Here is a 21,810-nt window from a genome sequence, read left to right as displayed (position 1 = left end):
CCGAGGTACAAAAAAAAAAGGTATATATATTTTTGGATATATTACATAGGTTTAAGAAATGAAAAGCTAAATGTAAACAGTAAAACAATGCTTTATGACACAACATAAACAATAATGTCATTTATATCAATTATGGAGGCCCTTTTTCTGCAGAATGAGTACTTTTGATACTTTACGGTTTATACATCCTAATTTTGGGAATTGAAAAGAAAAATAGTTTAAAGGCCAAAGATTAATATTCTTGTATTTGTTTCTTTTATTATCTTTGCTTTTTAATGACAATTTTATAATGTGTTTCCACTGCACTATTTATTTTATTTTTGTAAAGCACTTTGAATTGCCTTGTGTTGAAAGATGCTATATAAACAAACTTGCCTTGCCTTACAGTACGTACATTTTTGGTGATAATACTTCCGTACATTTGGAGTATAGGACTTTTACCTGTGATTAAGTATTTTACCATTAGCATATTAGTGCTTTTACCTTAGAACTGAACACTTCTTCCACCAGCTCTCATTAACGTCTTAAGAGTGTTTGGTATCTTGCAGCTTTCCCTCCTCTGTCAAAGTCATGACCTGACCAAAGCAAACCTCAGACCTGCATTGGATTTCCTCTCATTCACATGGAACAATGCTGAGGGGTTACTCCAGGCTACTTCAACATTAATGACTCAGGGGCCTTTAATTGTCAAAGGGGACCAAGTCTCAGGCACAATAGAGCAGGGGACGGGGGAGCTCTTTTTAATGCCATCGATTATTTATCCTGACCTTCAGCCATAAAAAAGGGGAAGGCAACAAAAGGAAGGGAATGTTTCCTGAGCAACTGAACACCTCTGCCTCTGTTTCTCCATCTTGTATCCACTGCTACACCCACCCAGCTTTATCCTATCCTTAAGCCCAGCTGCCTCTCCTTCCCACTTCCCACTGTAGCCTTTAAAGCACGTCCAAAAGAGTAATCCCCATAACTAAACCAAAATAAAGTCCAACAGGATGAGGTATAGCCAAAGCACTGGCTTGATAGCAAACAACACCCCTTCTTTCTTCTGGAGCACTGTGTGGGATTAGCATGCACAAAAGTTGATATTCCCAGAAAAAACACTTCAACAGAGCTACATTGTTCCATTGTGGTAACCATCATTGAGTTTCAATTACGTTAATAAGGTGTCATGTTCATCCAATCCATCATCTATATATTGAGATCTGGAGAAAAGGCCAGCACTATCACGTAAAGGGCTGCATGTGTGATTGTGTTAACCATATGCTTAAGAAAAGGGAAATTCACCAACCATCAGGGGAATTACAAAGGGAGAGAGGCAAGTTTCAAAGGCAGCAGTTAAGCTTGTTGACACATTTTAATCTAGGAAAGCCAGACGTGCGCCTCCCAACCCCTGACTTTGTGGGGAGATGTAAAGGCTGGAGTGTGCTTGAAACAGATGTCAGGCTCTTTTTTTCCTCGTCCCTCAGAGTGTGATATGGATGCCATCAGCATCACAGGCTGCATTCAGAACAGTGTTATTGTACCTGGGCTGGGCTCCATTGGAATTCAGCGCCACGCCACGCTGTTAAGGCTCTATCTCAAAACATGCACCTGGCTACGTATGGAAAATAAGCTTGTTACCGCTGGAGGGGGACGAGGAACCCCACTGGCTCAAAGCAAACTCACCTTGATGGCCGAAACGCTTCTTTTTTTTTTTCGGAAACAAAGCCTGTATGTTTTCAGGAAAACAGGGAAATGCAATTGATCTTTAATTTGCATAATCCATTTGTGATTACACGGCTAATTTTCACCTCAGGTTTATCGAAGCTCTGCCAAACTTTGATATGACCAAACATAAGAACATACATATTTATCAGCAAAGTCCAATTAAAAGTTGTTGGAGCATGATGGATTTGAAATATGTTTGAAAAAGACTGTTAGACACTCCTCCTCATAACAACATATATCTGTTCTGTTGTGTTTTGTTATTATCTAGTCAAGTAATTCCTGCCTGAGTTGATACAAAGAGAAGCTATGAGGCAGAGAGAACATAACACTGAAAAATAGAAAAATATATCTGAACATCTAAGTGGGACAGTGGGTGACTCAAAAGGTGACGCTACATGAATCTACATCAAACCCTGGCATGTTTGTTAGCCTGAATATTTCGTAGTTGCGAATCCCTCAAACGACTGCTGCGAAACAACCTCAAATCAACAGGAAAATTAGCATCCTGTCAATTAACAGAACGTGATCAAAGATGATTTTCACAAAAGACTTCCTGGGTAGGACAGCTCATGCCTAATTGTCTTGGTGGCTGCTGAGATTGAGTGTTCCCCTTATGTAACAACCTACAAAAACACACAGTGATGTTACTGTAAGGGAAAAACAAACCAGGAAAACTAATAGGGCTCTGCGCAGAATTTCCAGCCGGGAGATTACACAAGCCATTCTAGTAATATGCCAGTTAAATAAAAGCTGAAGTGGCGCCAAAGACTTCAGTGCAGGAAGCATATTGGCAAGGGTTTGATGGGGAGTAAATAAAATGCTGCCGGGGGTTAAGATTCCGCAGCAGCATTGGTGACCTTAGCACACTAAGAGGCTATCTGAAAAGTATCTGCACAATGGAAAGTAATAACTGACCAATGGAAATCTCCAAGCCCATCAAAAGTTTGCCGCTTCCCGTTAAGAACGGCAGTTTATGATTGATCAAAATGTTCTAGACAGGGCGAGGGGTCCAATCATTCCAGCCTTATTATTTCTTTGAGAGGCGTTTTTCCCCCTTAGAAACAGTTTGACAATGAACTGAAACATTATCAGTCGCTAAGAAAAAAAAAACGTGTTCAGGGTCAGTGAAGTCTTCTCTAAAAGCTTCTCCCAGTTTGCTCCTTAATCAAAAACCAATTCAGAAATTGAACTGTCACACAGGAGCTTATGCCGCGCACATCTCCGCACTGCTTAAGTTATACATAAACATTGCTACCATGCAGCCTGATAAGCAATAGGCATGCCTTGGGGAGATAGCGGGGGTCAGTCCCCTTGTCCATTCATATTCTCCTCTCCTTCTATCTCTCTCCCCTGCTGGCCTTTCATGCTAATTATAAGATTCAGCTGTAATCCTGCACAAAGCCACAATATGCCATGCGGGAAATATGTACTGCTTCATACCAGGGGTGCCTCTCGTTTGTTTCCTTCACGTTGGGACCTGTGCTTGGCACACACAGTTACACAGACTTATGCAAATATGGCCAGCTCACCTGCGGTGTGTGTGAGGCAGCGCGTGAGATCACCGGCATAGCGGGGGGGGGGGGGGGGGGGGAGCAAGGAATCACAGAGGAGGTTTAACTCCCAGCAGGACAGGTTAACAGTAACAAAGCCTGAAGGTCAATTATTATAACTCATTGCTTTGTTTAGGGCTGAGTGGTGATGCTTTATCACGGCCGGCCTTGACAAACGTGGATATTTGCCCTCTCTACAGCCCATGCAAGATTCTCTCTCAACAATTGAACACACACACACGTGCTTACTGAGTAGATGCTGATCACTCAAAAAAAAAAAAAAGGTTGGCTGGTGTTCACAGGAAGGCTGGAGATAACTCATCTATTGTCTCTCACACGGAGCAGGATAACTGCCCAGTGTCTGCCAGCCAAGGTCCGGGTCCACCAGCTAATGGCACTACGCACCAATTAGAGGTGACAGAGAGGAAGGTCCTGACCCCCATAAACCTTGTCAGTGGAGAGCTGTCAATCAGAGTGTAGCAAAGGGGGAGGACCCGTCGCCTGGCAGTTATTGGCGTGGTGGGCAAAACTAGGTCCGTTGTGATGAGGTCGACATTGACCTGCGTGCTTATCTCCGATCAAACATCTGCTGCTGATACAAGCGCAGGGGGAGGTACGGGGGCGGAGTTGAATTAAACCCGCCTCAGTTATGGCTTCGGAGGATGAATGGATGGTTGTTCAATTAGAGGTCACCTGGACACTTCCCATTGTCATGCACGAGTGAGATTCAATTTCCTGATTGAGTCTGTCCTCGTGCCTGCTTTAGTAGGAGCGACACATTCCTGTGTAACCGATAGAGGCTCACTATAAAAGAAAATGTTACATGAGTCTGTGAAGGAGTTTAATCAAACCACATTTCTTAAAATGTATCAGATGTGGGAACAAACAGCAAATCTAAATGGAGATGATTTCTGCGCTCGGAGATGTTTTGACAGCAATAAAGCGATTTCACGTATAGCGAGACAATCAGGAGAACATGAAATGCTGTGCTGTGGGATTAAGCATTGTTTTGTTATCAACAGAAAAAGTTTAAAGAAATCTACTGCAGAAGGGACTGCATGTAGTGAACGTGATCAAATCTAACAATGAAAGGCAAAAAGCTGGTTTTCTGTTTTGCCAATACATTATAGATGTTGTACCTTCTGTATTAGAAGATGCCCTGGGAGCCGATATGTTTCAGTTTTGTGCTTTTAGCTTAAAACACTTCCAGCAAACATCAATGTCATGCCATAATCAAACTAATTTGAGGCTTCAATCCTTTAAAACGCTGCTCTTTTTCTCATAATCAATTCAATTAAGTTGCTTTAGATAAATAGGGTTTCAAAATCGGCATCATATGTGGTAAAGTCAGTAAGTGCATCTGTGTAGAACTTTTCAAAAAGAACCAAGACAGCCCCTTCAAAATATTTCATGTTGTGCCAGCAAAAAGGTAATGTAGGAGAAACTAGGCTGCAGTAAACATGGTTCCTGTCACAGAAGCAGAGAACAGAGCCAGTAAAACAAATGCACTTCAAGCTCTCCCTGCCCACTGACCTGCATTCCTGCTTCCTCTGTGCACCTGGAATCTGGCACTTTCTGTTTTTTGAGAGTTGAGTTTGAGGAGAGTGCGGCTCTTTGAAAGGCTGAATGCATATAGCGGTAATTTTGAAAACATTTTTGGAATTAATCCTGAGTCCTGAGGGAGGAAGAGGTTATTCACTCTCGGTGAAAGTCCCCATCTTGCAGACATTTTTAAGGACATCAAACTGCATGTTGCACATATACTGGAGGGTAGCACCAGGCGACATTGTGCTGCACTGACGTTGGTGCAATTACTTGGTCAACTCTGGGGGATGAAGATTATCCACGTTAACCCATGTTTATAATTACTTCGTATAGCTAAAGTAGAGCCTCCGCCAAGGCCAAAAGTGCATTCACATGCTCCTGGGATTGACCCAATTCCAGAGTTGGGAAGTAAATAAGCCAGGTGCTAATGTAATGATGTGTAACATGGAAACAACATAGATATGGGATGGATGCTACAGAGGAATTTTACTTTTCAGAGCATTAAAACAACTAATTTCCGGTTCAGCTATTTTTTTCTGTCTTCAAGGGGCCTTCGCTTGAATTATCATAGTCTGGAACATGCTTTTGTTTATTCCAATACCACATTAATGCAGCAAAGAAAGTGTTAACAACAAAACATGTATCCATCCCATGAAAGGATCTTCTCAAAAATGTTAAGTGTTCTCCATTTTTTCACAAGATTTCTTAGAAATTGGGCAAGTTGTTTTTCTGCAAATCCTCTGAGAAACAGTCGAACTAACCAAGCCAAAGCATTTTACATCAAATTTGTAAAATATCTCTGAACATTCATGTAAATATATTTAACAATCTGGACTCAGATATGTAAACATTTTCATTTATCTCAATTCTTATTGTAACAGCTACTTATCTGTATATCATTTTTATTTTTATTTGACCTTTAAATTCTATTAATCTTGTGTGAATATGTTCTGTACTTTCGCTCTCACTCTGTTGCTGCTAAAACTCCTACATTTCCCCATGGGGATTAATTCAGGTCCATCTTATCTTATCTCATCTTAAAAACATAACTTCTTTGGCATAGTATGTCTTAATTTGAAGTGGAAATCAATTATTATTATTCTTAACAAAAACAAAATGTTGGCATGTTCAAGACAGCATGAGATATAAAAAGGAGTGAACTGAGGACCTTTGTTATTGGAGAGGCGCAGTGCTTTGAGGTTACTGAGGAAGATCTCACACTCATTCCAGGCATCAGATCACACTGATTATCGTCGCGCCTGGCTGCCGTGCCACTTCCTGCTCCTGCGATATTGTTCGGCCTCACATCCCAGGATAACTCCGACAAGGTGTTGTCACTGACAACACAAACCATCCTCCAGACATTCCCCGCCCCAAACATGTGGAGATTCCTTGACTCTGACAACCAATGCGGCAGTGCTATGACAACCTGTTAGTAAGGTAACGTACGCGTGTGTGTGTGTGTGTGTGTGTGTGTGTGTGTGTGTGTGTGTGTGTGTGTGTGTGTGTGTGTGTGTGTGTGTGTGTGTGTGTGTGTGTGTGTGTGTGTGTGTGTGTGTGTGTGTGTGTGTGTGTGTGTGTGTGTGTGTGTGTGTGGGAACGCCAGTAAGGGGGTGTTTGATGGAAAGATGATTGAGGGGAGGGAGCACGGCAAACGACATGCAGTCCTAGTCGCTGTCATTCTGAGAGATGTGTGATGAAGTTGGTGTTTGTGAGCGACTTGTTTTCCTTCTTCACCTCCTAACCGAGCACGCCTACGCCCCCCCCCCCCCTCCTAACCGTCCACTCCCTGCTCCGTTTCTCCTCCCCCTCACCTCGCCTCGTCCCAAAGCCCAGCACAATACATCACCGGGTGTCCACACCGCCGCTCTGTAATAACTCTTTAATCTCTGGAGGAAATTCTCTGTCACAATGCATGAGACAACATCTTTTTTTAATCAATTGAGCGAAACAAACAATACACACTGACAAACGCTGCCAACAACTAACCACCAAAAACACGCCGAATGAAGAGCGATACACAAATGTAAAACGAAATTACCTCCGCCATTTGTCTCAGAGCCGTTTCTGCTTTGAAAAAAAAAATGAAGAAGAAAGAAGGGGGTGGAGAGAAAGAGAAAAAGAAAAAGAGGGAACACTCAATCATTAAATTATGCCCGTTCTAATTTTGTTCCCTTCCATCACTTTCAATTATGAAACCGCCTTTAAGAATGAGTTACTTTATAACTACAGAAAGACCAATAGTCCCTAAAGCTGCATGTTACATTAGTGGACTATGTGGAGAGCAAACGACTTTCATCTAGCTGTACAGCTGACTGGCTTTTATGTCCCTCTGAAAACCATCCTCAGAGCCAAACGGTCACGTGGAAGAGCGTGAGAGAGGGGGGGGGGGGGGGGGGGGGGTTAAAGATGAATGTGAGGAGGGAGTCCATCAGTCCACATGCACAATGGCTATAATTAATCATCAACTGTGTTATTTCTTATCAGGAGATTATTTAGGGGAGGAGAGGTTGCGAGATGGGAGGGGACACGCCGAGGTGATAAGAGTGGGCAGGAAGTGGTCAGGTTGTTGGGCGTCAGGTATCGGGTAGAGTCTTCACCCAACCGTCAAATTAATGAAGAAATCCTCAGGTTAATCTCTTCTGTATCTGGATATAGATCAAATGTATTATACCAAGAGTAATAATCATTTACTCAACAGAATGTCATGTTGGAATTCTTCATCAAAATTATTTAATATAGTTGTGTCTTCAATATTCCTGTGTTAAGTAGCCTACATTATTTCATAGATCATTTCTGGTGAACATAATGGCTTGACAAAAGAGCTAAATCAAAACAGCCACAGCAGGACTCTGTACAAGTGTTTGGACAGCAGGGATGACGGCAAAATAAATAGGGAAACACTTTCAAATAAAGGCTGATCACTGGGAAAAGAGACGTTTCGGATGGTGGAACATTTATAGAGCAAACACAACTAGATGGACGGATTAAATACTGAATAAGTCACTCACTGGATTCTTGCTCTGTAAATTCAAAAGCCTCGACACATTGATTCCATGCAAACTAAATGGGCATGATGACATTGACAGGCTTGAAAGTGACACTGTTCACACTGCGCCCAAGTAAAAAATACCGCAAAAAATCTAGGGAACGTTAAATCAAACAGAGGTTCACTTATTGAAATGTTGCGTTTAGCATTCTGTCAGCCAGGTGAAAAATCTTTAAAAAGACTTCCAGCTCTGTCTTGTTATCTAGAACTAGGAGCCACAACTTGATTTGAGGTACATAATTCCTCCAGGGAACGCAGTGTTTGCTAGCAACTCACTTTTGGATAAACAACCAGGCTGTTATGAGAAATAGCTTTCCAGGAGAAAAACAATCTTCTACAAGTTTTTTTTTTTTTTTTTACAGTGAAGACCCTTTCCTGCGTTGTTTAATCTGTTGATGAAAAATGTTGGAAGTGCGGTGATTATATTTATGATTATTGATGATGCTTGTACGACACTCCAAATGTAATGAAAAGGGTTCTGCAGTCTCAGACCAAAAATCTCATAAAATAAATCTTATCTTTGCGCTGAAAAGCTCAAATCAATATAAAGCATAAAGACCCAGGGGGCTGCTGATGAGTGCCTGTCACCTTTAACTGACCTTTAAGCAGCTTTAATGTGTTGCTTCTATCAAGAGTGGGATTTGCAACAGGATGCCATGTATCAAGCGGCTAAGAGGAGGTAATGATTGCTTTGGGTGTAATCCTGCAGTGGTCACATTCGAATTACCACATAAATATCAGAATTCTAATAAGAGACGATACAGAGATGTTTGGTATTAGAGGGTTTTTCATTTCTGCACCACCAGTATGGGTAGTGATATTTGACAGAGAAGAGTTAATACCAGAACATCAAATTTTTTAGCTAGATGACGCCTGGCTGTTTCGCCATCAATATGGGATCAAGTACCCTCTCTAATGACTCTAATATCAATGCCCTGCACTTACAGAAGCACAGAGCCTCCAAAATGTCAACAGTGGCATTTTATGTGCTCATACCATATGGATGCAGTGGACTGGGAAAAAGCTTTTCCTCCTGCACGCTAGGCTCAAATGCTAATACCTCGCACTCTCTGGTCTGCTTCATTTTCAGTCCCCGTTATGCTAGATTAGCGGCTGACGTCTCCCAGCGAGTGGCCAGCCTGCGTCGACACACAGGAAGTTGTTCGTGGGTGGCCGTTCTGACTCAACCCAACAGATTGCTGTGCCGTACATTCAGTCCCCGCTTCCAGTTCGGCACGGTGGCAAAGGTAAAGGGCCCGAGTGCAGTCTGTGCAACTTGTTCCACAGAAAGAAAAAAATGATATAACATCCTTATTTTCCACCCAGAAATAGCCAAGTGATCCTGGCACGGTGCCGGGGAGCCATGCATGACAGCACCCGAGAAGTGTGACAAAACAAAAGCTGCGGGGGACATCACTCAACCAGGCTCATTTTGTTGACAAGATTGTAGTCCTTTGCCCATATTCTCCTAATAATAATAAATTATAGGACTGCAAAAATAAGTGCTTATAAATTGTCTTGCCATTAGCCACCTCAGATACATCTTAAATCCAGGTCCAGATGTGACGATTAGGTCTTATAGCTTCGACAGTCTCTTTGTTCCTCATCACACTCCATAACCCAACTGACGGCCATGACTCATTTTGCCACTCATCTCCCACACAAAGGCTGTCCTTGCCTTTTTTTGCCCCATCAACCGACTCGCTTTAAATCTTTCTGTAAAGATGGGAATAGCGCCCAGGCTTTCCTCCCAGAATGGATTTGAAATTAGGTAGATAACCCACGGAGCGCTGACTCTTTCTGCCATGCCTTGCACACTTGTCACGACCTGCAGGTGTGCCAACGCCTGCTCACCTCCCCCCCCCCTCAGTACTCCCCCCACTCGGCCTGTGATGTGACAGGAACAGAGCATACTAGTTCTCTGCAAATTGCAGAATGTAAAAAAAACGCTGAGGCCCGGAAAACTGAGGTGTTTATCTGCTCGGAAATCTGCAGATGAGCTGACTGATCTAAACCAAGCACGGCTCGGGGCAAAATGAGATTTCTAATCCTAAACACATTCTGAGGCAGGGCAGAGCAGAAGACCAGAGCGCCCTCATTTACATAGGCTGGTATCACAAACACAAAGCGACAGGGAGGCGATCCAGCCAGGCAAAATGTCAGCCTTGTTTGAGTGACCTCATTATGTAAATGAATACTGACATAACTTGCCATTTAGACAGGATGGAGTAATCCTGCAGGTTACGATTATTTGAGTATCAATCGCTTGTAGGCCCATTCACAGATTCATTGGGCTGACCAAACCTTTAGAGGAGTGAGAATCCGTTTTGTGACGCCTGAAAGCACTGCTGAAATGTCAGTGGAGCTGCAGCTGATATTTGATCAAGGTAGCAGTGTGCTGACATACAGTACTTAAATCCAAATAAATTCTGCAGTGGAGAATCAAAAGCCTTTTCCATTTGCAGTTTTTACATTTCCGTGTGCAGTTTATTTAATCTTTGTTCAATAACCTGCAAGGCCCTCCTCTCCACTGTTGTTCCATCTTGATTGGATAACATACAATACAATTGCGTTCACTTACTGTGAATGTACATCTGCCAGCCAACAGTAAAGACATTTAAACTCACCGTGAGTATCCAAGCGTATCAGTCCACTGAGAACAATTTGGTCCAATTCAGGTTTTAGAGCTACATTAATTACAAGAAAGAAAGAAAAAAGAATCTGATCTATACCAAATTAATTAGGCCTGGGTGAGTGTGTGTAGTGGATGCTGAGGGAACAACGGGGTAATCAAAGATGGTCTTAAACCCATCAGTTGTTCTACAATAGCCCCACGGCAAGCCCAATGAAAGACTATTGCAAATTAAAAAATGAACACCATTTATTGGCCATCACTTAGAGCCAGCTGCTAGAACAGAAGCCTGGAAGGTGATCCCAGGTCTGTCCAGCCTCATGTCTTTAACAAGCCAAGCTAATATCAACAAATGATTTATTTTGAAAAAACATGGCGATGACACAGCCAAAACTGGCTTGACCACTTTTATATAGAGACTATGGATACAATCTGTCTAACATAATTCATTCAATTGTTATACTTCCACAGGTTTTACTGAAGGGAGGATGAAAAATAATAATATTACAAGCTATCAAGTGGATTTTTCCCACCATCATTTCTGAATGAAGTCACTCTTATTCTGGTCAAAATAACAGCACAGGAAATCTGTGACTAAATACAGTCCTTATTTTCTTTTAAAAAAAAGAACACTGGCTTTATTTGACAAAATATTAGGATGAAATATGATGTATTTCTTGTTAATTTCTTTCACAATAGTAAGATAAAATAGTCCCACATGCTTTTCTACATTTAGGATTTATGAGTTGAAACCTAATATTAAATGTATATACTTCCTCTGTTTTATTTGTGACAGCGCTGACACAAAAGGCCCAACAGAAAATCAAACAAAACATATTGTTTCATGCAAAAGAACCCCCTCCCGTTCAGCTGACTCGACCCCATGACCCCACAAAACAAAATCATTATATTCTCATGGAGGAGAGTCAGCTGGCATCGTTTCCTCACCACGAGATCTTGGCGCGGCTGCGGGAGCTTCACGCACTTCCTGGAGCTGGCATAATTTCCCTCTCTGACACTATGTTAGGGTCCAGCCGTGACGCAAGGCAGGAGTATTTCGGGATGGAGTGCGTGGGTTCCCAGAGAGGGACTGGAGATAATTTTAACTGGATGAACACGTTTCCTACCTATTCCAGCATTCCAGTGGAGAAGTTATTTTTGGGTTATGCTTTACAAGACACCAAGCACAGCGGAGAGAAAGAGCACACAGTTGAAAGAAACGGGGAATGAAACATATGACACGGTATGAGGTCTTGCAGCCAGGGAGAGGTGTGTATCCTACACACAGTTACAGCCAGGCGTTTGGCTGCAGCACAAGTCTAATTTTGTGGGTGTAATATTGTTCCCTGCTTCTAAAAACAGACTACTTTCACAGCTGCTGACATGTTCAAAGTCCAAAACAATCTCTGGAGGTATGATAACATTTAAAAACTGCCTGTAGTGTAGTAAAAGGGCGACTAACACTGCACATATTATTATACTAGGGAGTTTATATCTGTGTTTGCATTTCATGATGCATGTTTTAACGGGGTTAAAGAAAACATGTTCTAAAAAGAAACAGCATTCTGCTTGCCCAGAAATTTGCATATATATATTTTTCTCACTCAAAATCATATCTTCTCCTGCACAGAGGCTCATTACATTATCAACTCTTTCCTTGGTGTGCTGCCATGTCCTAGATTTACACTGCACACCTTGAACACTTCACTCAAAGCTAGGAAGAACAAAAAAAAAAATGATGTGATCACTCGGGAGTTTTGTCTGTGGTTCACCAGCTACCTGTTTCCGGGTTTCCTGTTGCAGCGCATTGTGCGGACATTGCATTTTCTCTGTTCCTGGGTTTCGTGTAAAGCGATCCTGGCACACCACTGTTCCGGACCGTCTCCAGTGATCCATTACTCGGCCATGCCAACTGCACCCTTTTTTAGTCTTCCAGCTTTGGCAGCTCGTAGAACAGGCACGCACTCAGAAATGTCATCCCTGGTGCTTCTTGCAGTGCATGTTCCTGTTGAACATCACTGATTTTATTATTTCCGAGTGCCTCGCTCTTGAAGGTTCCATGTCATGCTTTTCCGGTTATTACCCGTCCCCTTGTGTGTTAAGAAGGTTTTTCTGCATGTAAACGGTCTGCAGAGTCACAAACCCTCAAAGTACACCCTGTAGCGAGTAAAACTAACACAGAAAAGACCTGTGTATGCTTCCCCAGAACACCTAGTTGGAGATTTCTCTTTTACCATTTTTTTCTTCCTGGCCATAGTGACGTAACGCTGCGGAGCTCCGCGGATTGGTCGAAATGGACCAATCCACGGAGCTCCGCACACACACTCAGAGTGTGTGTGTGTGTATGTGCTCAGGCTGAGCTCAGCGGTGTCTCGCAGACCTCACGCAGCAACCAGGAAACGACACCAGTAATCCAGCTCACACTGTCCAGCTCCAACAAGCCGTTTAGGACAGAGAGTGAATACACATACTATACAGAGATGCTGTATGAGAAACCAATGAGATTTTGGAACATTGAACAATGTAAATCTATTCTAGTAAACCTCAGCAATGGAATTATGATCAGTAGAAATAGCCATGACATGGGACCTTTAAGTCTCAAGTGTTTGGAGTTCACGGCTGCAACACTGGCCTGTGTATATCACTCAGAATAATAACCTGCAAGCAAAACAGGTAATTTCACCATGTGAATTTATTTTTAATTTATTTGGCCCGAGGCTTTGTAGAACTAAGCCAATGGAGAGTCTGATTGTTTTCAGACAAGGACAAATGAGCACAGTGCATTCATTGAAGCTCATGCAATAATTAGCTCCCGTCAGGCCCTAGAAAGGTTGACGGCTGAGTAGCTGTTGCATTAAAGTTATACAGGAGGAAGAAGGTGCGAGGAAAGTGTTAGACATGATGACACAGCTGCATGTAGTAGTAATACTCTCCTGCCTCTCATATGGTGCATGTTCATGGATTAGAGGAAAGGTGATGAGTGCTTGGGCGTGTTGTGGAAATGGTTGTAAGCTAACCTAGCTTACTTTCTCCCCAGTGTGTGTGTGTGTGTGTGTGTGTGTGTGTGTGTGTGTGTGTGTGTGTGTGTGTGTGTGTGTGTGTGTGTGTGTGTGTGTGTGTGTGTGTGTGTGTGTGTGTGTGTGTGTGTGTGTGTGTGTGTGTGTGTGTGTGTGTGTGTGTGTGTCGGAGTGTGGTAAAGGCTCGGTGCTCCACGGCTCGTGCTCCTAATCGTGCGGAAAGTCAGACTACTTACAGGAGCAATGAGGGAGGTAATGAGAAAGTAATTTTTTACTAATTTCAGCTAGCTGCGTTCCATTCTGTATGACTGTGTGTGCCGTCTGCATCATTACGGGCAACATCTGCAACGAGTCGCCATGCGTACGCCACCGAGAAGGGGGGGGAGAAGAACATGAGAGACTACAAGCTGCCGAGTGACTTTAGATGTGGCGTGAGGAAGACGGAGCCTCACACTGCCTCCTGTTGTCGGGATTCCTTCTCAACGACGTGGCTGCGGTCTGAGACAATGAAACCCTCTGTCTTTTCCTTTTTTTTTTATCTCCCAACAAGTCTGTCCAAGCAGCTGCCACTAATCTCTGTTAGCAGAGCCGCACTAAACAGCTGACTTGAATCTGGTCCCACCACCATCGTTAGCTCTGGAGCCAGCGGGGGGGGGGGGGGTGCCGCCTAACACAATCGCACAAGAGTAAACAAATGAAAGCACATTTGTGTCCATTTGTCATTTCTCTGGCGTTCATGTAATCTCATTTGAATATCTGTTAAGGAGCCAAAGTCGCTATCATTTCATCTCATTGGGCTTCACTGCTCCGGCCCAGTCTGTCAGAGAAACTTCATGTAGGCCTACTTATTTAGCTCGTTTCCACCTTTGACCTCCAAGCTGGTGTACCCGCACTCTTTCTCTACAGCACAGTTCAACCTCATCAAGACATCTGTGGCCCTTGCAGCTCCCAGAGCGGAGCCCTCTTGGTGGCTTCATCACTTTCGTGGTCATGCCTGTCCGTCAAACTAATACAGTGAGAAAGACAAACATCGTCTTTGTGAAAGCCGTCAGCGGTCTCTCTCTTTGGCCCCAGTGCTTCGAACAAAGTCTTGTGATGTGACTCCTCCGCCCATGAGCACATGAGGGAACAGGTGCCCGTGAAATTAAAGTCCGGGGAGGTTTTTCCAGGAAATGCAGAGGGGCCCCTGCGCTGCACGCTGCAGATTATTTCTATACAGCTACGAGGAGCCCACAGGGAATACTTCAGCAGCAACTTGACAATGACATCTGGACACTTTGTTCTCTGCTCCTCTGAGGGGGGGGGGGGGGGGGGGGGGGGAAGCTGGACTTGTTTTGTGATCGCAGGAGTTTTGATGCCTGCTGTGTTATCAGAAGATGCAGGGCTTGGCCATTATTGTGCCCCTGTGCTTATTATAGATTCCATTAAGATGGCAGTTAAATTGGATGTCCCCATCAGCTCTGCAGCTTGTTGTTTGTTTTAGAGAACGGGACGCTGAGTCACAGAAGTACTATTAAGTCTTTCAGGAGATAACAGATGAATTAAAGAGACAAAGCAAGCAAGAGGCTTTTTTTTCTGCTGACTATCTTTATTAAGAAAATGAGAAATCAAAACAGTGTTAAGCTACAGTACAATCCATAGTGAAGATGAATTAGTGTTATTCTAATGTTTTGTTTGGTGGAAGTGTCTAAAAGGTTTAACATCAGTAATTAGGGATATGATCACAATAGTTTTGCAGAGTAAAAGCTTGAATCAGTGCTTTAAGTCTTACCATAGGTTCAAAATGAAAGCAAGAAAGGCAACATGACATGAAGCTAACAGGCAACAGGCAGTTGTCCTTATGTCACACCCTACTAACCGGAGTGGAGCCTTGACTTCCATCAGCGCTCCAATGACGCGGTGAAGCAATAAACAATCTTATGTTTTTTTAGCTCCCCTTCCATCTCCTCTGTTCCATAGCTTTAAAATAAATTAAAGAAAAATGGTTCGCCTACAACCAACATAACATCGTCATTAACCTGTTGAGCAGCATTTGAACACCGATTTGGTCGCAGCTATACGTGTTGGTTGCTTTTGTCTTTCGAGAAGAAAAGGTAGAGTTACAGTCCGATGTTATTTGAAGTTGCGCTTTAAAAGCTATAGAAAAACATCAAATGATTGAACGATACACTCGAATTATCCCCCGCTCCGCAGTCTGCTTCACGTTTGTTTCAGTGTCTTAACACCTGTGGCCCCCAAAAAAAGGCAGTGTAAAATATAGTGAAAATTCCCCGAATAATAAACTCCCAGGCCTGTCTGTATCTCCAGTCGACTTCATTTTACTTTTATTCTTTTTGTACGCCCAAACTTTGTATTTCTCTTGTTACCAAATGAGTGTTTTGGCTTATTGTTCTGCTACTCATTTCCCTTTTGACTGTTCTGTTTATGTTGTAGAATTTCCTTTGGGATAAATAAAGTCTCATCTTATTTGGTTGTGCTGTTATTTATGTACTAATGTTCCTATTAGTAGCTTTTCAGCAGGCACAGCATCTATTTCTGTATCTTTTAATACATGCAATCCTAAACAAACAAACACGACTTGGTTCACCCTTAAATCATGTAAATGCAGTCATTGTAATCTCACCAAAGCTTTGAAATCAAGTTTAAAACCTTCTTAGCACTGTGGTTACATGTAAGAGAAAGCTAATACAACTCATGCACACCACAATATGCAGCTGATCACTTCCTGAGACCCTTCACCCATGATGAATGTGAGACATTACGTTTCAAACATTCCTGCACAATCCTCCCTGTGACAGTTCAGATGATGAGCAGTGAAATCTCTGAGGTAATTTCCTTTAACATACAGAGTGTTATTTGTTCCCATGAAGCCCAACAACTACCCCACACACAGTCATCTCCTGGAACTCCCTTACAACCAATCTGGGTTTTTCCTCAGCAGCCTCTTCGGGCTTTTAAGACATTTTCCGTGCATGGCTGAGGAAGGAGCACATTGTAAATGAAAGATTAGTGCGACTGTGTTACATTATTGTGAGGTTCCCCTCTCAGCTTAGGCTGATTTGTGAGCCCGTTCAGCGATGTTTCCGGCACACTCCCTTTGTAATAGATTCACTGGGCCTTGAATTGTTGTGCAGTAGAGGCAGTTCAATTAATACAGCACCACCATAAAATAACTATTGAAATGACAAACGGGCGGGCGCGGGGAAGGATGTGTGTCTGCGGAAATGTACGCCGGCAAATCAAGCGCTTTCGGGGACGATGATGCAGTCAACTAAATATATCCTGCTGTCGCACACAAGAAGGGGCAGGTAAAAGATGGCCCCGTTATCTCTCACAAATTCGACTGATGATGGCTCATTTGAATATTTACAGCTGCATCTTAGGTAGGTGGAATGATCTCCAGTCATTAGGCCACGGCCCTTCAGCGCAGCATAACGATGCATCAAAGGTGGCAGTAAAGGCAGAGGGGGGAAAAAGGAGTTGAGCTCAGATATAACACGGAAGATAGAAAGGCGTCAGTGTGCCAGATGCACCGAGTTGGCCGTGTAGAGAACGCCCTCTCACTGTTGTCAACATTAATTTCCAGCAGCATTGACAAAAGCTGCCAGGATACATATGCATGAGGGCTGGAAGAGGAGAGGAAGAACTCCTGGTTTTAGTCAACAAGCCCACAGTGTTCACTGCATGCTGATTAAACACTCAAGTGCATGATAACTAAGTCATGTCTGACAACTGCGGGGGGGAGTTTTTAATTTACACTTGGACACATCCAGGCGGTTGTCTTGTGTTAGTCACTCATGGCTGCTGTTTTTCGCTCGCTGTAATAGGACTAAGATGTTTTGACTATTCAAAGCTAGTTATTTTTGGTGTCGCCTGTCACCGCCGCTTCTAAGAACATTAGCTTGTGGTTGTCTTCCGACATTTCCCCGACATGACTTAATGGCTATGCTCATGTGCAGGGCTGGCAATTGCTCAGAAAATAAAAAGATGATCCGGTTCAAGGTGAGTTAATCCTGCCGTCAGTTTTCAAGAATGAGAATTAAATCACATTTCCCTTTCGGTGATGGCTTGCAGGAAAATGGATGGTGTGTCCAGAGTGTAGTTCACATGGGTTTCAATTAGCAGTGTCTAAATGAATTAAGAGGTTTAAAAGCCATGGCTGTTCTGGTGCTGGTATTAACCCGGTGCTTCTCATTAGCCACCCCTGGCTGATAAAGAGAGTAAGGGGCGCGCCGGTGCAGACAGACACCTCTCACTGACAACGGGTGACAGAGTGGATCACACCGCCTCATGAATAGTAATGGCCGCCAACGTGTCCCGCTCTCCCTCGTGTGAGGAGTGACGGATCCTTGTGTCAACAGGGCCCATGGCTGGGGAAGAGGGACTGACAACTGACTGAGACATTCTGCAGGAAGGAAGAAATCCAGTCTTGACTTGAAGGCATCGTCATAAGATTGTTTGTATGTCAGCGCCGCCTTCATCGCCTCCCTGAGAGTGAGTAAATAAACAGTGTTTGCCGGGAGAGGAAGTGCGACTGGATTGTTACCCGGTGCCCTTTGGGTGCTGGCGCGTCTCAATAAATCAGGCTGAGCAGCTACTCTTAATGCACTCCCCAAAACTATCGATAAGAGGCAAACGCTGCTTTTCTGAGGAGTGATGTCACTGATAACCTGGCGGGCACACACTGATCGGGGCTTTGTCAATCAATAGCAGCACAATGTCTGGGTGGCAAACACACAGGTGAGCAGAATGACAAATAAGCAGCGAGAGACGGAGCTGAAGGACCGACTCTCTTTTCTAAGATTCTGAAAGAAATAAAGTCTATGTCTTGAAACAGGGATTGGGTAGAATTGCATCTCTGCTCTCAAATGTCTGGGTGGAGCATTTCTTGATAAGAATCTGTTGTTTTTGGACATTTCCCAGCAGTAGGGGGGTGCAGGGAATTGAAATGTGAGCACAGCTGGGTTTATGAGTTGTTCATTTGCTCCCTGTGAACTCCCCGGGCCCCGCACAGAGTTTAGACCTCGTTGGTACCAGAGGAGGTCAAAGGTTGCACAGGCAGTAATGGAAACTGCCCATAGAGGCCAATTACACTAAAACATCATGAGCAATATGTCTAGGGTGTTTAAACACAGTTGAGCACAACAGGTTTAATACACGCTCTCTATAAACTCAATCTGTTTTTAAAACTATTACTGCAGTCAGGTGTATTTCTCATACCCAGGACATAATGATCTTCATGGGCCTGGCTTATAGCTTACTTCCAGCTACTTGAAGAAAATCAACAAGCGTGATGAAAGCAATGCAGCTGAGCAGGATGGTGTAAGTCCACTTACACAAAAAACACTTAAATCAACTTATTTGATCAGTGTCAATAGTGTTGAGTTAAGGGATTATATTGATTATATATTCAAATGTATATGGGGCACAAAACAAACTACCCCCCCCCCCCCCTCAAACAAGTGATCAGCTGGCAACTCAGTCTGTAGCTGTAACTATAGAAGAATATGACTTTTAGCCAGAGGTGAGAAGTAACTAAGTACATTTACTCAAGTATGATTTTGAGAGACTTGTACTTTACTTGAGTATTTCCATGTTATGCTACTTTGTACTTCTACTCCACTGCAATTCAGAGGTAAATCGTGTACTTTTACTCCACTACATTTATTTAAAACCTTAAATGACTTTGCAAATTTGGATTAAGGATGTGGAACTCTTAAATCAGACTTTAGTTCCACCTGGAGTAAATTCACAAGCTACCCTGCAGTATACAAAGTCATTCAAGCTAGCTGCCCCTTTACCAGCTTTGAGAACACTTTAATGATCAATCATTATAATCCAAACCTAATGTATATTATTCTGAAATGGACCAATCAGCATAATAATTACTTAAAGTATATTTTGATGCTTATACTTTTGTACTTTTACTTGAATAACATTTTGAATGCAGGACTTTTACTGTAACAGATTATTCCTACACTCTGGTTCTTTCACTCATGTACATGATTTTAAGTACTTCTCCCACCTCTGCTTTAAGCTAAAGAGGATTAATATGTGTAAATATAGAAACTACGTGTACTTTCCCCATCAACCGGTGAGCTGCAGCAGTGATATTATTTACCCTTTTTCTTATCTGTACACTTTTACGACAGACACAACCATTTTTTATCAGATCACTTACATGGTATCTGTTACAAATGATATCTTAATGTCCCATTTTCAGTTGATATTTACCACTGTAAATGAAAATGTTTAGGATGTGGCTTGGGCCCACAGGGTAGCATAACACGACAAGATTGACAGATGTTTCACATCTATGGCAGTCAGGAATACAATGGATTTTATAAATACAAAAGAAAACTATTGTTGTTAATTTTGGAGCTCCGCCTTCTTCATGTTTCTTATCACACATTAAAAAGGATAACATATAGAGGGGCCATTTGTCAGCGGTCACATGCATGTTTTTTTTCGGGCAGTTGTTTAGCCACACATTATGAACATGGATGTGTGCATTATGCCAGTTGTCAAGGCTTACTGGTGTCATAATTGAATGATAACGTGTTTAGACTCGTGTGCTGAATAAAGCAGGTTCAGTAGTTAAAAGAACGGTGGCCATTGAGCGATGCTCTTATATAAAGCTTGTGACAAACTGCTCTGACGCACGCTCCATTAGATCATCTTTGACTCAATTTGTTTCTATATTTATGTTTCTCGTCATTTCAGTCAGCGGAATGGAAGGGAAAAATGTTTCTTTGAATTTGATTTTAACGGCAGAAAAATGAGGGGATGTTAATCTGAAATCTTAAAGAGCATATTAAAAGCAAAGCAAAGACATTTACCCGGCAATGCCATTCATCATACGCCATTAACGTTGGGTTTTTGTATCTTTTCCGCATTAATGTGATCACCGCACACAGGCAAGTGACTCACAGCGGTTCATCGTAGGTGTTTGTGTAGGAATCGATTATTTTGGGGTTTGGGGGTGTGTGTGTGTGTGTGTGTGTGTGTGTGTGTGTGTGTGTGTGTGTGTGTGTGTGTGTGTGTGTGTGTGTGTGTGTGTGTGTGTGTGTGTGTGTGTGTGTGTGTGTGTGTGTGTGTGTGTGTGTGTGTGTGTGTGTGTGTTGGGGTAAAGGATAAGGGGGGGCATCATTATGAATTCAGAAAAGCTGAGCACGATATCCGGCATCAATTATTCACGTGTACAGCCTGTTTCTGTAATCGCTCTCCGATTGTCCGCTAAATGTCCGGATCACAGCGAGGCGACGTTAAGGAGAGTGACTGCGTGCTCAGCAGGAAGCGATGGGATGGGGTTTCCTTCTGCACCGATCTTGGGCCATTTATTTTAAAAGGCGGTACAATTTGATTCAAATCAAATTAAGTTGTAATGCGTTGAATATAGACACTGCACGTTACTCATGCATCTTTCTATATTCATTAATGCACCACCTCCATTTTGAACTCTGATCAACTTAACTTTTTATAAATGTATCGATTGATATTTTTATAATTCTATTGTATTACTGTTTTGCACATATTTTCCATACCCTCATTGCATTTTTCATCTAAACTGAGGTTTCTTGGCTTTTGAAATATTTATTCATTTTAATTTATTACATATTTTCTTTAGTCTTACTATGCTATGGTCATGCACCAATTCACTCTATACCTTGTGCGTGAAAAGGTTTCAGGCAATAATCTGAGATGAGAGATGCAAGTTTTAAATTAACTTAAATTAATGTTTGTTTCAAGGAAAGTACACCACGTTCTTTTAAGTTGACTTCATTACGATTAGACGAATCAATAAACATTACCTACCAATGTATTGTACATGTTGAGGTTTAATGCTAATAGGAAATGACCATGCTACAAATGTCATTAATGTCAATAAACCAAATGATTGTACAAATTAAAAGCTTAACCTCATGGTGTGTCAAGATGAAAATGAAGATCAAAGTTATAACAGTTCATAAGGGAAGGTTGATATCAAAGTCAGTGTCAGATGAAAAATGACGAATAACAAATCTTGCAAGAAACCAATTCCACAAAATGATCAATGCTTGGACCACATTTGGGCTGTCCATGTTTGGTTGTAAAATAAATTGTAAATAATTAGCTTTTGGTGTGGAGATATAATCCATGAAGAGCTGAGAATAAAACAATCATAACTGACACAGGGACTAGGCAGGATCAATCCTCCGTGCTTCCATTTAATCAATCTCTGTCTGAATCACTTCTAATCTAGTTTTTCACTTTGTTCGGCGGCTGGATTTTGGCCTTTGACAGTTAAGACTCCTATCATTTATTGTCTGCTTT

General features: G+C 42.4%; 1 protein-coding gene across 4 annotated transcripts in view; it reads right to left on the bottom strand.

The window, feature by feature from the left end:
- Positions 1-21,810, bottom strand: part of ppargc1a (peroxisome proliferator-activated receptor gamma, coactivator 1 alpha) — a 265,610-nt gene that overhangs the window by 230,980 nt on the left and 12,820 nt on the right. The window lies entirely within an intron of this gene.

Source organism: Notothenia rossii (genome assembly GCF_949606895.1).
Source record: "Notothenia rossii genome assembly, chromosome: 3".
NCBI lineage: Eukaryota > Metazoa > Chordata > Actinopteri > Perciformes > Nototheniidae > Notothenia > Notothenia rossii.
This window is presented reverse-complemented; position numbering and strand designations above follow the sequence as displayed.